General features: G+C 40.4%; 2 long non-coding RNA genes across 3 annotated transcripts in view; one reads left to right on the top strand and one right to left on the bottom strand.

Annotated features, from left to right (window-relative positions):
• The window catches only part of LOC309610578, a 73,507-nt gene extending 66,351 nt beyond the window's left edge, over positions 1–7,156 (top strand). For both annotated transcript variants that reach the window (XR_014234043.1, XR_014234044.1), the window contains exon 3: positions 7,017–7,156. This is a non-coding gene — a long non-coding RNA (uncharacterized lncRNA). The remainder of the gene's footprint in view (positions 1–7,016) is intronic.
• LOC309610605 overlaps positions 1–17,961 on the bottom strand; it is a 716,737-nt gene that overhangs the window by 244,564 nt on the left and 454,212 nt on the right. The window lies entirely within an intron of this gene.

The raw sequence follows: 17,961 nt of genomic DNA, 5'->3' as shown, positions 1-17,961 counted from the left end.
TACGACCAAGGGAGAACCACTAATTGGATTCTGCCTCAAAAATGGGAACACTGACCTTTTCTCAAATTCACCAAACTGGAGTGTAATAGGGTTAGTGTCATAGAGGTAAATGACACTTAGGTTCTTAGGGGAAAAAACAGTGTATACTTTTACCAGGAGGACCTTCCTATGGTCCTTAGAAGCATGGTTTTAATGGATATAAATAAGGAATTAAGACCAGTTATTAACCACATTGCAGTGGAGGTCCTCAGTTGCCTTCCGGGGCTGGGGCAGGTGGAACAGCGGGATCTGAGGGCGGGGTGAGCCAGGGGGCGCGCAGGGAAGCACGACCACAGGGATGTCTGAGTGTGTGGGGGGGGGGGCGGGCGGGGAGTGGGTTATGATTCAGGGTGGAAAGACGCTGAAGACAAATTAGGTTACATCCCAGTCTTGATTTCAGTGTGTTTATATTGGACATTTTGAGTTTAAAGCTAATTAAATCGATGCATCATCTTTTGTGAAATACCAAAAGGATTTGGTAAACACTAATTAGGCTAGAGGACGTTTACATCATTTAACACTAGGCAATTGGCCATCTACAACATGTAAGGTGATTCATTAATTTCAAGTAAATTTAATGCATGTAATTAAATGGCAAGACTCTGAGGGTTTCTGTGGCTGGCTCTGCCTTCCGCCCAGCGCAATGCACTTCTTCACACTTACTTATATTCAGGGTGTCCACCGGGATGTTCTCAAAGACCCTATCCTCCTATGTGAATGCCAGAGGAGTACCAGCAAGTTGTTACACTGGATGTGTGCCTGCTTCCTCCACCCTCACTGGCACCCCGTGCTCTGCCCCCCAGGGGGCCTGGGTGGTTCCTTCCTGTGTTCCACCTTTTGATCCAACCTGATTGGGTCAGAATGAGCCCCAGGCGTTCAATCGATGGTCTGGCATGAAAGTCCTGTATCTCAGGGATGTTGGTGGTTGAGTCGTTCATATTCTTGCACAGGAATTTCAACTGAAGAAATGGCCAGAATCAGGAAGTTGCAAGTAGAATCTTAGTTGAAAGGTTCTCAGAGAGAAGGCAGTGTGCAAAATCACGAAGCACTACAGGTCATGAATAAGTAAAAGCCATGAAGTCAGGGAGTCAGGCTGGAAGAAAGGGAGAGTTGTTAGCTGGAAGCAGCTGATGGAGAGTTGAAACTCTCTAACAGCAGAGAATAATCTAGATAATCCAGTCACTGGAGCTATATTGGGTTATTACAATTTCTGAATTGAAATGTAAGACTCAGCCGACCATTTCCATGACGTCTGGCTATGACACGTGTATCCCCACAGTAACACCCCCTACCCCGCCCCCCACCAAAAAAAAAGGAAGCAGAAGAGAGTATCTTTCCTTGCATGCCAAGGAATCTAACACACAACATGTATCTGAGGTTTATGTAACTTTTTTCTTTCAGTTTTATTGAGATATAATCGACATACATCACCATAAAAATTTAAGGTGGACAGCATAATGAGTTGACTTATGTGTATTGTGAAATGGTACCTACAATAAGTTTAGTTAACATCAATCATCTTGCATAGATACAATGAAAAAAAAAGAAAAAGAAAAAATTTTTTTCTTGTGATGAGAATTTTATGATATATATTCTCTTAGCAACTTTCAAATATATATTTGAAACTTTCAAATGACAACTATAGTCATTGTACTGTACATTAAATCCTCAGTACTCATTTATCTTATAACTGGAAGTTTGTACCTTTTGGCCACCTTCATCCAATTCCTTTTTTTTTTTTTTAATTAATTAATTAATTAATTTATTTATGGCTGTGTTGGGTCTTCGTTTCTGTGCGAGGGCTTTCTCTAGTTGCGGCAAGTGGGGGCCACTCTTCATCACGGTGCGCGGGCCTCTCACTATCGCGGCCTCTCTTGTTGCGGAGCACAGGCTCCAGACGCGCAGGCTTAGTAATTGTGGCTCGTGGGCCTAGTTGCTCCGCGGCATGTGGGATCTTCCCAGACCAGGGCTCGAACCCGTGTCCCCTGCATTGGCAGGCAGATTCTCAACCACTGCGCCACCAGGGAAGCCCCCATCCAATTCCTTCACCCCCCATCTCCCACCTCTGGTAATCACAAGTCTGATCTCTTCTTCTATGAGTTTGAGTTTTTTGTATTTTGGTTTCTTTTAGATTCCACATATAAGTGAGATCATATGGTATTTTTCTTTCTCTGCCTGACTTATCTCACTTAGCATAATGTCCTCAAGGTCTAGCCATGTTGTCACAACGGCAGGATTTCCTTCCTTTTTAATGGCTGAATAGTATTCCATTGTGTGTGTATGTGTGTGTGTGTGTGTGTGTATGTGTGTATCTCACAACCTCTTTATCCATTATCTGTTGATGCACCCTTAGGTTGTTTCCATGTCTTGGCTGTCATGAATGATGCTGCAGTGAACATGGGGGTGCAGACATCTCTTCAAGATACTGATTTCATTTCCTTTGGATATGTACCCAGAAGCAGAATTGCTGGATCATATGGTAGTCCCATTTTTTATTTTTGGAGGGACCTCCATACTGTTTTCCATAGTGGCTGCACTAATATGTAATCCCACCAACAGTGCACCAGGGCCCCCTTTTCTCCACATCCTCGCCAACATTTATCTCTTGTTTTTTGATGATAGGATTCTCACGGGTATGAGGTGATATCGCATTGTGGCTTTGATTTGCATTTCCCTAATGGCTAGTGATGTTGAGCATCTTTTCATGTAGCTGTTGACCACTTGAATATCTTCTTTGGAAAAAATGTCTGTTCAGCTCCTTTGCCCATATTTCAGTTGGATTACTTGTTTTTCTGCTACTGAGTTGTATAAGTTCTTTATATATTTTGGATATTAACCCTTTTCAGATATATGATCTGCAAATGTTTTCACCCATTCTATAGGTTTCCTTTTCATTTTTGAAATTTTCATTTTTCATTCCTTTTGTTGTGCAGAAGCTTTTTAGTTTGATGTAGTCCCACTTGTTTATTTTTAATTTTGTTGCTTGTGCTTTAGGTGTCATAGCCAAAAACTTGTTGCCAAGACCCTTGTCAAGGAACTTTTTTCCCTATGTTTCCTTTTTGGAATTATGTGGTTTCAGGTCTTATATCTAAGTCTTTAATCCATTTTGAGTTAATTTTTGTGAGTGGTGTGAGATAGGGATCTAGTTTCATTCTTTTATATGTGAATATCCAATTTTTCCAGCACCATTTATTGAAGAGACCGTCTTTTCTCCATTGAGTATTCTTGGCTCCCTTGTCAAATATTAGTTGACCGTATATACATGGGTTTATTTCTGGGCTCTCTATTCTGTTCCACTGGTCTATATGTCTGTTCTTATGCCAGTACTATATGGTTTTGATTACTGTAATGTTTATAAATAGCTTGAAATCGAGAAGTGTGTTGCCTCCCACTTTATTTTCCTTTCTCAGGACTGCTTTGGCTATTCAGGGTCTTTTGTGGTGCGATATGTAACTTTTTGTTTTGCTTTTATTCTCTAAATGCTCTGAGTGGCTTTTACCCTCATCTTCATCCTTCTCTTTCTCTGTTCCAGCTTGTTGCAACTCTTTTTTGTCCCACATCCTCACCGTAGATAGATATTCCTGACCCAGAGCAAAGTGGTAATGAGGGCAGTTAAGGTTATACCAGCCTTGCAAGTCACCAAAGGAATGCTCCAGACACAGCATCATGCAGACTGCCTTTGACTTTTTAGTCAATTTATCTTCATAATGGATGTGGACCATTTTTAAAGTCTTTATTGAATTTGTTACAATATTGCTTCTGTTTTTTTTTTTATGTTTTGGCTTTTTGGCCGTGAGACACGTGGGATCTTAGCTCCCCGACCAGGGATGGAACCCGCACCCCCTGCACTGGAAGGCAAAGTCCTAACCACTGGACCGCCAGGGAAATCCCCATCTTCATAATGGATGGACGAGGGGAAGACGATTTAGCTCAGATATTAAGTCACAGCTAAATTTAGAGTCGATTTTCTTCTCTTTCTCTCTCTCTCTAAGAAATCAGCTTACTCTTATCCTTAGATTCTTCCTTCCTCCACCCAAAGATTGAAAAGTAGCTTCACACTAGGGACTTTTTAGAGTAAACACAGATCTGGTTTGGCTAAGATACTCTTTCCAGGAGCAAACATGGACCTTTTGAACTTTTTTTGTTTGTCCACACCCTTATGCTATTTGTTGGTCGTAGCCAGAGCTCCCTGAGGATCAGGGAGTGCAAGTGTATATCCTCCCTCTTTTCAATTTAGCCTTGCCCTTGCGTGGAAGTAATTGCGTCTTTTTTTTAGCGATAGAACCTCCCTGAGTTGTAGCTGGACATATGGCTACCCGGTTGAAGACTATATTTCATAGTCGCCTGTGTGGTAGGTGTGCCCACATGATTCAGTTTCCCGCCATAAAATGTGAGCAGGGTGATATTCACAGGGTCTATGGCAATTCCTCAAAAGGAAATGACCTGCCCTCCCTTTTCGCTTTGGCATCCTTCCAGCCCCAGATGGGATCTTGGTTAATAAGCTCCACCCCTGCAGTTGAGGGCAGAGTAATGAGAGGGAAGGGAGTGGACTCTTGAGAGAACCTGGTGGAGCAGGACCACCTACTCGCAGGAGAACCTCTGGGCTGTTACAGGAGAGAGCAGGCAGCCTCTCTTCCCGTGTCAGCTCTTCTATGTTTGAGTTTCTCTGTTACAACTGCCCAGTCTATACCCCAGCCAGTACACAGTGGTGGACACTAAGTGCTCAGGAACCTCACTGAGTGATGAATAGGTGTTATGTCACTTGATCTTCTAGCAACCACCCCTAAATAGATACTACTTGCCCATTTTACAGATGTGCAAACAGACTTAGAGAGGCGAGGTGACTTGCCCAAGATCACATGGCTGTAAGTGGTAGAAGGAACTTGGACTCGGCTCTGAAGTGCTTCAAAACACGTATCCTTAATTGCTGTGCCCTCGCGTCTCTTGATATTACTGTTCACTCTTTTTCTAAGAGAATATTCGAAGTGTTCTTCTCTGCCAATTTAAAGTTTCACTATGTTACACATCGCGACTCTGGGCTCTACTGCTTCTCTGCTTGGTTTGGTGTAGATTGCTCATTTCTTTCTGCTGTTTTTGGGGGGTGGGGGTGGGAGCGAGGATCATCCTTTAGTTTTGAATAAATTCATGTTGCCTCATTCATTAGATTGTAAATCCCTCAGGGGATAGTGCTAGTGACACATGCTGAGTAAATGACAGTTACACGTCTAAAGAGAAAAGATATGTCTGGTCTTCCGGAATGATGCAGTATTCTCTTGGGTGATGTTTTCCTCACGGGTGTATAAATTCTGTTGTTAATCAATCAATCCTGGTGAAAACCAGCCCCCATTTAAAATACATTTTTATGGCAGAATATTTGAATAGAGGAAACATTGGAAGAGATGATTTTGAATAAGGAATGATGCCCATTCTACTTATTGTTCTAAATATAAGCAGGTGGGGTTTTAAATTTTCATAATGGCACTTCAGCCAGATGTTAGATTCATGATCATTCTGCCACGTATGAGTTCGTGTGAAGTTTGCTGCATGATTAAAGAAAGTTCAAAATAATAGTGCTTCAAATAAGATGTATTATTTTTTTTTCTAACATGAAAAGGTCTGGAGGTGGGCAGCTGAGGACTGGTATGGTGGCTTCTTGGTCACTGGATGCTCAAACTCCTTCTAACTTTTTCCTCCCAAATCCCTGAAAATGGTTTCCATTCTAAAGGTTCCCTCCTGGTTACCAAGAGCCCTGGTAGAGACAACCGTTGTTTCAGAGTTGCAGGCTGTAGGATGGGGAGAGGGCAAAGGGCCTTTGCCTTCCTTTTCCCTCTTAAAGACCTCTTCCAGAATTTTCACTAAATGAACCTCCACCTCACTGGTCAGAACCTAGCTCTACCTAGTTACAGAGCTGCCCAAGTAAAATCAGGGTTTTGTCTTGTTTTTAAGGAAGAAGGAGAAGACTCAATGTTGGGTAGACTGCCTGCCTTCTAATTAGAAAATTGCCACCATTCTAGATCAGGGGTGGCGAACTGTGGTCCATGGGCCGAATCTGGCCTGCAGCCTGGTTTTAAAATTTATTTTTATTTCTTATTTTTAATAGCTCATTTCAGGTTACCACAGCAGAGCTGAGTATTTGTTACAGAGATTGTAGAGCCCACAAACCTAAAGTACTTCCTGTCTGGTCCTCATTAGAAAAAGTGTGCCAACCCCTGTTCTTCTAAATCATGGGGGATGGATTCTGAGGAATAAATGGTTTCACTCCTTGGGATGCTATTCAAGGAGCAGCATGGAGCTTAATATGAATTCAGTAATAATCTGTTCTTCTCCAGCCCCAAGTGAAGTTATATCCATTAAGCATATGTTTGCCTGCAAGTACCGTAAAACCTGACTAATGGCAGATGAAACAAAAAGAAGTGTAGTTATCTTGGATACAAAGAAGTCCAGAAGTACGTGGTCCAGGATTGGTACAGATGCTGAATGATGCTTTCCAAATGGGTTCTTTTTTTTTCTCCCCAACCATGCTGAGAATGCTGTCTTCCATCTCATGCTTATTGTAAGACGGCTACAGCGCCTAAAGGTGTAATGTCTGCATCCTGCATAGGAAGAAAGGGAAGGCGCCAAAGAGGGCATGAGTCCATCCCCTTCCGAAAACTTTCCCAGGGTCCTCATTGGCCAGGACTATGTCTCATGACCACCGCTAGCAACAGAGGATGCTGGGATGATGAGAGTAGAAATTGGGCGCATCACTGGGGCAGACACATGGAGATTGTGTTGGAAAGGGAGACATGGAGACAAGAGTGGTGTGTGCTGTGTAGGGCCCCCCGCAACTAATGTGGGTCCCGCTAGAGATATTACCTTTGTTAGAGTCTCTCCTTTCCTACCTGCCTTTACCTGTCACAGTTCCCGAAATTAATTAATTAATTAAGATTAATTAATTAATCTTGTTCTTTTCACCTCCCTTTCGTATTCTCGGCTAGGTGAGAAACCTGGAAGTGAGCCTGAAGAGGCGAAGCTGCAGATCGCCAGCAAACAGATCGTGCAGAATGCCATCCTGCGGGCTGTGCAGCAGGTCTCCCGGGAGAGTCGGCAGAGGGAAGCCAGGGCTGGCGACACTCCCCGGGGCAGCTTCCGGCCAGGCGCGGGGGAATTAACCCAGAAGCATGAAAAGAAGTAACACGGTGGATGGGGCTCTTGTCACACGCTTGGTTTCCAGCCTTTTATTAGTATAGGATGCGTTGCCAAAAATGTTGCCAGTAAAGCAGACCAAAGTGTCATCGACACCTAGCAGTAGGATGAATTCACACTAGGCCTTGGCCGAGAAGCACTGTTCTGAAAAAGTGCATTAGATGATTCTGTTTATATTAAGGCAGTGCCTCTGAAACGTAGTCGAGCCAAACATGACACTGTCATTGCAAAAGTAGTTTTGCAGCACAATTCATTTCTAAAGTTCTTTTTTTTAAAAAAAAATGATTCCCTCTTGTTAATTTACTTTGGCCTTGTATGCATTCTGTCTGTGACCTTAACCAGCAGTTCTTTCTGCTGAAACACCGAGTGCTGTGCTGTGATCTTTAATATTTAAACAAGACGTGCTGGAAAGGTAAAGGAATGGTGTTACAGTCCTCCTCAAATATGGAATTGAAGGCTTTACTAAAGTGGGTTCAGGTCCAAGATCATATTAAGCAAAGGCAAATTCTAAGTCCCTCAGGATCTTCCCAAGGCATGTATTTATATATATGTTTTTTTTTAAAAAAGGAGGAACCCAGCTCTTCCAGAACTCAGTCTCAGTTCTCTCAATTGTTTGATAGTTAATGTTTCCTCTCTGTGCAGAAATCCTTGGGAAATATTATGGATTTCTTTTTCCATTTCAAGATGAAAATAAGACAGGTGAATCTAAATGCATGAGTCGCCAATGTCGGCAGCCCTTTGAAGAGCAGCTGGAGTTGTAGATTCCATCCTGGAGATATCCTAGGGTCAGCTTATGGGGTGCAGGGTCCTTGGAAGGAGCTCTGGGGACTTATAAATGCTGTGTTGCCATCAGACTGTGCATTTGCACTAGTACCTTGCTAAGAGGAACTTTTCTTTTCCCATCCACAAATTAGATTTTTTTTTGAGATTATGGAAATCATACATATCAGGAATGAATGACACATATAATGGGAAAATCATTTCCTCAACTGAAACATGAAAATCCAGTGGGATCAACAAAGCGACCATGCTGTGAAAGCAGTGATGGGAACATATGTGTGTGAATGAATAAAGCCATCTCTGTTGCAACAGAATGACTTCCGCTCCACTCCCATGTGGGTACCGCACAGCTTTCTGTGTCCTTAGAGTCCCATTTCCTGGGTTTCCCAACAGTTACTGAGTTGATGCTACTGGGAACATATGAAGAATTTGACCTTTGTTAGAAACTTTTGGGCTTCAGAGTATCAATGTCTACATTTGATAGTTTTTTAAAAAGCAAAAGTATCAACATATGAAGTGTGACTGATATTAAGACATACTTCTAAAATTCCAATATGTTACACTTTCCAGAATGGATACTATTGAGAAATAAATGAAAACAATCTCTTATCAGTTCTGTTAGACTGTCTCACACCATGTACAGATGGAATAAATTCACAAGGAGAATGTCTGTGGGAGGGAGCAGAGGGGTTAACGTTTAAATATGGTTTATTCATAATTTTCTTTAAGTAGTGCTCATGACAATTGAAGAATGAGTTTAAGTTGACCTGAAGTCATATAATGGATGTGATATAATTGTACAGCCTAGATAATAGGAATGAAGGTATTAAGGGAAATTATTCAGGTGTATCCACAAATAACAAAATAAACCCAATGCTTGTAGTTTGCAAGTGATCTGGCACTCTGTTTACTGAGATGTCTGGATATAACCAGCCTTGGATTTTGCTGCCGTATGTCAGAAACACATAAACACGTTCTCTTTCCTCTCTGGTGTGTCTGTGCTACTACGTTGGGGATCTTGGAGAATATCTGATTAACCTCTGTATCTAAATGTTATTTATAAATAAAATATATCCAGCTTTGAAATACGTTGTCATTTATAGACAAGTTTTCTTTGCCCTACTCTTCGGCTCCTTTCACATGGGGCCACGAGGCATCCCAAGGCTGTTCCAAACCTCTAGATCTCGTGACCCTGAAAGCACTTCTTAATAGGCCTTCACTGTCACTGTCTGAGGACAGCTGTGGGGTGGGGGTTCCTGAGGCTTGAGCAGAAAAGGATGTGTGCTAAGAAGTGGCCTTTTGATCTCAGGAAGTAAAGGTAAGTAGATGGGGGAAAGCTGAGTGTCTTTCATGATCTTGTGAGATGGAAAGTCTCCAGCAAGGAACAGAGATATTGATAAGTTCTTGGAAGGAGAAAAGAAAGTTAATCAATCCCTGCACTCGAAAGGTAGGTGCTGCATTGGCAGAATCCTAAGAAAACTCAGCCATAAAAATAAATGCATCTGTTAAACTCCTCCTTGTATCTGTCTTGGTATAAAGTTACGGGGTTTTGAAGGGGCCGACAGAACTTCTTTCGGTGTAGGATCAAGGTGGGCTTCCCCTTGATTATTACATGAACCAGCACAGAGCTTTTGGTTTTAGGAATTAGTGGGAACATGTATTTCATGCCCTTTACCTTCCTGGCTTAACAGATAGTAAAATGCACGTGGGCTTCCCAGCTCTGCGTGTTCAGCTGTTTGTCTTGGGCTTTGCCTGTCCTTGGGGTGGAACTGGAGACAAATTCTTTGCTGCTGCTTTGTTTTTCTGTAGTCACCTACCCAGCATGAAGAGTGTTGTGAAAAGAACTCACCGCTTCATCCTTGTTTCTCTTTTTTCTCTTTTAGCTGCTTAGTCTTCCTTTATGGTGTGGTTTCAGGTTACAAATAAATGAATCAACATTTAAAGATAATCACTGAACTTATGCCATTCAGGCTATATTCAAGGTTTAAGGTCTCTATAAAAAAACTACAAAAAGGAGGGAATTTTACATTTATCCACAGTAACAACTCTTCTAAGTAAAATACAGTAGAGAATAAAATCTCTGAAAAATCTGGTAACTAGTTCAGCAACTCTAGTACCCAAACTGGTAAAGAAACTAAATACTCCAGTTTGAGTAATTTGTCAAGTTTATGTAAAGAGAAAGTAGAAAATACAATAATAATATCAGCTCTCTTGAGTGTGAGAAAGTTTTCTGAAATATATGACTACCCATTAACTCACGTATCTCATTGTCACAACTTCACAATTAAGGTGTAGCCGGGAAGATTTTATTCTCCTTTTGCAGAGAAAGTCACACTGAATCTCAGAGAGGGTAAGTATGAAAAGTGAGTACTATTGGGTGTAAGAATACACGCAGCAGAATCACTGATCTTTGTGGGCATATGCATTAGCTAGCGAGCTTAAGGATATAAATTCCAGGGATATCTACGTTAAGATGGAACGAACTGCCTTACAGAATTAGAAATGTAACACATAGTAAAGGGCCAGCAAAAATCATCATCAGGAGAAAAAGCTCAATGCCATCGCCCTTGAAAAGTGGCAGCAAAGAAAAGAAACGGGAGACTCCAGAAGTAACAAAATAGAAAATCACAACAGAGCATGAGAAGTTGCTTCTCTTCCCTTTAGGCCTCAGCAGCCGCAGAATCCTGACCCAGATGTGGAGAAAGGTGAATGAGGAAGTGACATTACTGTTTGTCTTCTGGCTACAGTGTAGGGGAAATGACCATTGGGAAGAAATAGGCGAAATAGGAAAAAGGACTCCTTTCAGAAAGAAGTGACCACCTGGTCTTACAGAAATGAAAAAAGACAGAAAAGAAAAGAAAGAAAATACATGTTAAAAAATCCCCTCATGGGGGGTGGAATGAATTGGGAGATTGGGATTGACATATATAAACTATTGATACTATGTATAAAATAGATAACTAATGAGAACCTACTGTATAGCTCAGGGAACTCTACTCAGTGCTCTTGTGGTGACCTAAATGGGAAGGAAATCCAAAAAAAGAGGGGATATATGTATATGTATAACTGATTCACTTTGCTGTACAGCAGAAACTGACACAATATTGTAAAGCAACTGTACTCCAATAAAAATTAACTTAAAAAACAAACAATAAGAAATCCCCTCATATTCTAGGAAAATGGATACAAATGCTCAACAGCAATATTTCCAAGAATAAAAGAAAAATTCTTGAAAATTCTGGGCTGAGACCTAGTCCCTTACAAAGGTAAAACTTTAGGCTGGCATCAGACTACTTCATAGCAGCGTGTAACAACCTAACATAAGGGAGAAAGGCTACAGAGTAGCTCTGAAGGAAGGAAAGTGTGAAGGAAGGGTATTATTCCCAGCCAAGATGTCACTCAAGAACAAAGGCAAGCATAAAAAAAAAAATCCTACTCAAGGGCCCTTCTTGGAAAAACTGCTTGGCCGGGAACTTCAGCCAACTAAAAAGATAAATCGTAATAAAGAATCTAGGTGTAGGGAAGCTTCAGTAGAAGGACTGGTGAGGAGCAGTGCTTTCACTTAAATATCAAGTGAACCTGATGTGATTGCAAAAATTGGGCTAAAGAAAAGTGTATTGTTCTATCTTCACAGTATAGAAATATAACACAAAAATCAGGAGATGGGGCGAGGGAAATATTGTGCTAATGACTTCATCTGTTAGAGAAAGAGAATTTATCTGATCTTAAGTTGAATGATCTAGTTTAAAAAACCCCAAGGATTCCAGTCTCTTAATTGATCTCATAATTTCTCTCCTTAACCTTTGAGGAATGTTTTAGAAAATAACATCTTATGATAAAGATTTATTTAAGGTCTAGCAATTCCTTTAGTTTCCATTTAGTTTCTTTTTCTTTCATTAAATTAAAAATGAATTGTTATGTATATAAATTCCCTTGGTACCACACATGACAACTATTCGCTCATTCTTCCGTTGAAACTGATCACAAGACTCTTGCAACTCTTGCAGCTGTGAAGACCCAGACTGACCTTCCCTTGGGAAAAGTAATTCTGTTGATTATTACGCCTAGGCCACAGATGGTCCATGGTCTAAGTAATAAGAGAAGAAAAGAATAGCTTTATTTACATACTGCTTTTATTTTTTTACTTTTCTATTTTTTTAATTGTTTTTCTTTTTTTAAATTGAAGTATAGTTGATTTACAATGTTGTGTTAGTTTCAGGTGTACAGCACAGTGATTCATTTATACATATATGTATGTATATATTCTTTTTCAGATTCTTTTCCCTTATAGGTTATTACAAAGTATTGAGTTCCCTGTGCTATACAGTAGGTCCTTGTTGATCATCTATTTTATATATAGTAGTGTGTAGATGTTAATCCCAAACTTCTAATTTATCCCCCCCCCTTTCCCCTTTGGGAACCATAAGTTTCTATTCTATGTCTGTGGGTCTATTTCTATTTTGTAAATAAGTTCATTTGTATCTTTTTTTTAGATTCCACATACAAGTGATATCATATGGTACCTGTCTTCTTCTGTCTGGCTTACTTCACTTAGTATGATAATCACTAGGTTCATCCATGTTGCTGCAAATGGCACTTCATTCTTTTTTATGGCTAATATTTCATTGTATAAATATACCAATCTTCTTAATCCATTCATCTGTCGATGGACATTTAGGTTGCTTCCATGTCTTGGCTATTGTAAACAGTGCTGCAATGAACATGGGGGTACAAGTATCTTTTCAAATTATAGTTTTCTCCAGATATATGCCCAGGAGTGGGATTACTGGGTCATAGTGTAGTTCAATTTTTAGTTTTTTAAGGAACCTTCATACTGTTCTCTACAGTGGCTGCACCAATTTACATTCCCACCAACAGTGTAGGAGGGTTCCCTTTTCTCCACACCCTCTCCAGCATTAATTTGTAGACTTTTTGATGATGGCCATTCTGACTGGTGTGAGATGGTACCTCATTGTAGTTTTGATTTGCATTTCTCTAATAATTAGTGATGTTTAGCATCTTTTCCTGTGCCTGTTGGCACATACTGCTTTTCAGTTTTTAAAGCAAGTTGGTCTTGTGCCTTAGATCCTCTCTTAGCTGGTTTCTACTTAACTGTTAAACCAGCGCTTTCTGTACATGCCTGACATTTGTGTGTAAGAATTGACCCCTTTGCACGTGCTTGCACTAACACTCCACTAATACATGTGGCCGACACCGTTGGTGGCCTTTTATAGTCCCTCAGTATTTGCCATTTTCCTATGCACAGATGGTGTCTCAGTGCAAAAGCTGTCACTTTCTGCCTGTGTGCTCAGCTCACACAAGGGGTAGCTTGAAGCACCAGGGAGCTAAGTCCCCAGGTGCAGCCCTCAAATGCTGATGGATGGTCCATAAGTACCCCAGCCTCCTCGCCCTTAGGTGGACCAATCCTGAGGCTCCTAGCATTGCAAGTCTGATGTGTCCCAGGTGTGAACAGCCCTTCCCTCCTGTCTCTCTTCACCATCTCCCCACTGGTGCTTCCTAGGGTGAGCTCCGAAATGAACTACTTTCACTCAAATCTTCTTCTCAGAGTGTACTTTTCTCGGGGTTTGGGGGACCCAAACTCAAGACAGTGGTATTATTATAGGTGTTTCCTATCAAAGAAAATTGAGGTTACTAATGACTTGTGTTTTGTTGCAGGCAAATCAGAGCAGCCTTTCTGGGAAGATCATCTGCCCCAGATAGATCTCAAGCGGAAGCTGGCGTCATTCGAAACAAATCTCCAAAGTAACAGACCGTGAGTTGGTTAAGAAATTAGATGTGTATTTTAATTTTATTACAGAGATTTTGGTTGTCTTGAGATTGATTTATCTCGGTTCCATTTTCCAAGTTTCTGGCTAATTTATAACAGTTGGATCCACATAAATGTCAAATAAACAGGCGCGGGAGGCGAAAGTGGCTGAGAGACCACTGCCAGGTCATCCGCCTTGTGAATCTAAAGTACTGAGATTTAACAAACAGGAAGCAAATTTCAAGTCCAATAATTTTAGCAGTGCTCTTCCTGCTGAAATTGAGTCTTTTCTGGCAAGTCTTGAGAGAGTCACTCCTTTACATTTATTTATTGTTTTGCCTATGCTTTATAATTAAAGGTTGCCCTTTGAAATCTGGAGAAATAAATTTATGTAGACTTAGAATTTGCTCCTGGTTTTTTAAAAGTTCAAAGTTTATGGGAAAAGGCAGTGGTTTTTGGAATCAAGAGAGCACTATTCTGTCAGCCAGGTGAGCTGGGCTTGTGCTCCAGGTGCGATCACTAAAAACACCCTGTGTTGGTCCTTCACAACTTTTTTGACAATCTGTAATTACATATTTATTTTTTTAAGTTGTTTGTTTAATTTCTGTTTCTACAGCTAAACTGTAGGCTTCATGAAAGCAGGTAATGTGTCCGTCTTGATAACCTGTAACTTAATACAGTGTCAGCAAAGAGTAAACTTCCAGTAATTACTTGTTGAACAAATGAATAAATTACCTGCATCATATTAACAAGCTTCTTAATTTTTCTGAGACTTGGTTTCCTTATCTGTAAAATAAAAGTTGGCTAAGATGATCACTAAGCGTCTTTCTAGTTCTAAAATTAAATGATTCTATGCAGGATTTTTTTTTGGTATTTTTTTATTGAGGTTTCATGTAAGTGTACAGCTTGATGAATTCTTTTTTAATTTAAATTAATTAATTAATTTTTGGCTGTGTTGGGTCTTCGTTGCCGCACATGGGCAGCGAGCAGGGGCTACTCTTCCTTGTGGTGCACGGGCTTCTCATTGCAGTGGCTTCTCTTGTTGTGAAGCACAGGCTCTAGGCGCACAGGCTTCAGTAGTTGTGGCTCGTGGGCTCTAGAGCGCAGGCTCAGTAGTTGTGGCGCACAGGCTTAGTTGCTCCGCGGCATGTGGAATCTCCCCAGACTAGGGCTCGAACCCGTGTCCCTTGCATTGACAGGCGGATTCTTAACCACTGTGCCACCAGGGAAGTCCCTCTTGATGTATTCTTATGTGTGTATATAGTCAAGTAAGTGCCACCAGATTGACACAATGTTTCCAGCACCTAAGCACATTTCTTTATGCCCTTGGCTGGTTGATACCTCCACAGAGCTAACCACTGTTTGACCTATATAATTAAAAATTAGTTTTGCTCATTTTTGAACTTCATATAGATGGAATCATGTAGTATAAACTTTCTTTTGGCCTTTTTCCCTCAACATTTTGTCTGTGATATTCACTCATGTTGGTTCAAATAGTGGTAATTTTTTTTTTTCAATTTGCTGTGTATTCTATTATATAAATATACCACTACTTATTTATCAACTCTACTAGGGTTTCCCTCCAACTTTGGCTATTACAAATAAAGCTTCTATAAATACCCTTGTACATATCTCTGGGTAGGTATATGCCATCTCCTTTGGGTAGACACCCAGGAGTAGAATTGCTGGGTCATAGTATATATGTGTTTACTAGATTCCATCAAAGAGGTTTCCAACATGGTAGCACTAATTTATCCTGCTCCTAGGAATATATGAGAGTTCCAGTTGCTTCATATGTTTGAGGCAGACCTCATCCTTCTAAAGGGATTTTGTTTTGTAAGCATCATGAGATTATGGGGAATTTCACTCTGCCTTTCAGAGCCCTTGGTTCCCCAGCCTCCTGACTGTTCTGCCAGAATTCAGCATGAGTCCTTTGGGGGAGACCTGGCCTAATTTTGGATATCTCATGTTTCCATTCAGTCCATTGGACTGCCAAAATCCTTGCTGATTTCATTTTCTTCAGTCCTCGGCCCAGAATCAGCCAAGACCCCACTCCCCTCCTCCTTTTAAGAAAACATCTCACCCTGGAAAGACTTGCCCTGATTTGAAACTCCGGTTTACCGAGGTCCCACTGCACCCCGCCACTCTGCTTTATTTCAAGTATGCTCTTGGTAATTGATCCACTCTTTTTTCTAGTTGCTATCCTTCCCCAAAGCAGAAATCCTCCGATTCTGTGAATGATTAATCTAGACATGGTACCAGTGATAACGTACCAGTTACAGATCACATATTTAATAATGGGATCAAATATAAGAACAAAACCCCAATTTTCACTTTCATTTGTTTTAGAATTACAACTTGGAGGCAACCTTGAGTAACTACATACTCTACTGATGTGCTTTTTGATAGACAGTGTTTTGCAGCGAGGAAATTTTGATAGGGTCACTTAAAATTATGTCACGGTGGGTAATAAAGGAATCCAGTGCTATTAGATAACAACCCTTTTCATCTCTTGTTTGACCAACTTTCTGGAAACCCCTCTGTACTCCTCCACAATCATCTTTCCCGCCATCAAGCTTCTGCATCATTACCATGCCTTGACAGTTCTGAATCCATCTTTGAAAGAAGAAGAGGTGAATGAAGGGAAAAGAGGAAAAGAAGGTTAAAGTGAATCAGGGAAGGAGTAAGATTTATGCTCTGTGTAGAAATGTGCACGTATGGGCACGTCCACATGGACACACACGTGTGTATTGCATGTGTGTGTCTGTATTACGGTGTATTTATGTCCTAAGTCTGAACATGCACATTTAGGATAAAATTAAGTAAATATTTTTGGTCTTGGTTCTAAATGAAAAGTAGGCCTATTTTATAATAACTCACATAAGTATTAAACAAATAACTTGCATTAAAAGTAATTTCTTAGACTTTTACTCTTTTCCAGAGACTAGAGCTCTGTGGCATTAGGACAATTAGAAGTAGTCTTCTTGGCAATTGCTGGTTTTCTTCCCCAATTCTTTACCAAGTAGGTTTTGTTTACTCCCCAAATCCCTGAGCCAGATGTGGAGGTGCCTACACTCCCACACCCTGAGTGTCCAGCCTTCCCCTGTTGAGTTTGTAGTCTCTCGTGCTGTGCCTAGTGGCACCTGGGCTGGGAAGGACACTGCCCCTGTCCGGGTTTTTCTAAATGTCTTGCTCAAGTTCAAACCTCCAGCTTGTGAATCAACTGTGTCTCTTTTTTGACTTGGTAAGCAAGTATTAAGCTTTGGGGTGGGGGGGGAGGTATGTAATGTGAAACAACTTCTTGTTGTCTTTTTTTTTCCCCCTCCCATTGTTGTAAATAACTTTTAATGGCCAAACCCCAGATTTGTAATTTTTTTTTTCTAACTGCTAAAACCATTCTCTTCCACCTGGTTTAACTGTAACATTTGGAAAAGGAATAAACGTCGTCCCTTTAAAAAAAAAAAAAAAAAAAAGAAGTAGTCTTCTTCAGATACATGACCTCTCGATTTCTTGGAAACCTTGCCAGCCAAGCTTCCAAAGAGAATTTTTTCATTCAAATTGAGTTATGAACTCAGAGTCTTGCTACTGTCTTAGAAAAAAACAAAACAAAGGCAACACAACAGAAATACCTTCCATCATCTTTACTAAAATAATTTTCCTTTTGGAGTAGCTTCATATCCTAATTTGTCTCAAGTAACTTATTTTTACTTTATTACATTAAAAGTTTATTGAAAATTGGAGTTCCTGTTGAAATAATATAACTATTAAACTACTACAAACCACTCTGAGGCTGATATTTGTTCAAAACTAATTAGATTTGTGACCTGAAGCAAATGAGTTTATCTTTCTGGTGCTTGTTTTCGTTATTTCAGAGACAAAGGATCATTACATGGTTCTACTTTTTTTTTTTTTTTTAATTGAGTATAGTTGATTTACAATGTTGGGTTAATTTCTGCTGTACAGCAAAGTGACTCAGTTATACGTATATATATTCTTTTTCATATTCTTTTCCATTACGGTTTATCATGGGATATTGAATATAGTTCTTTGTGCTCTACAGTAGGACCTTGTTGTTTATCCATCCTATATAATAGTTTGCATCTGCTAATCCCAAACTCCCAATTATTCCCTCCCCCATCCCCATCCCCCTTGGCAACCACAAGTCTGTTCTATATGTCTACACAGTTCTA

Source organism: Balaenoptera borealis (assembly GCF_965194805.1).
Source record: "Balaenoptera borealis genome assembly, chromosome: 14".
Classification (NCBI taxonomy): domain Eukaryota; kingdom Metazoa; phylum Chordata; class Mammalia; order Artiodactyla; family Balaenopteridae; genus Balaenoptera; species Balaenoptera borealis.
This window is presented reverse-complemented; position numbering and strand designations above follow the sequence as displayed.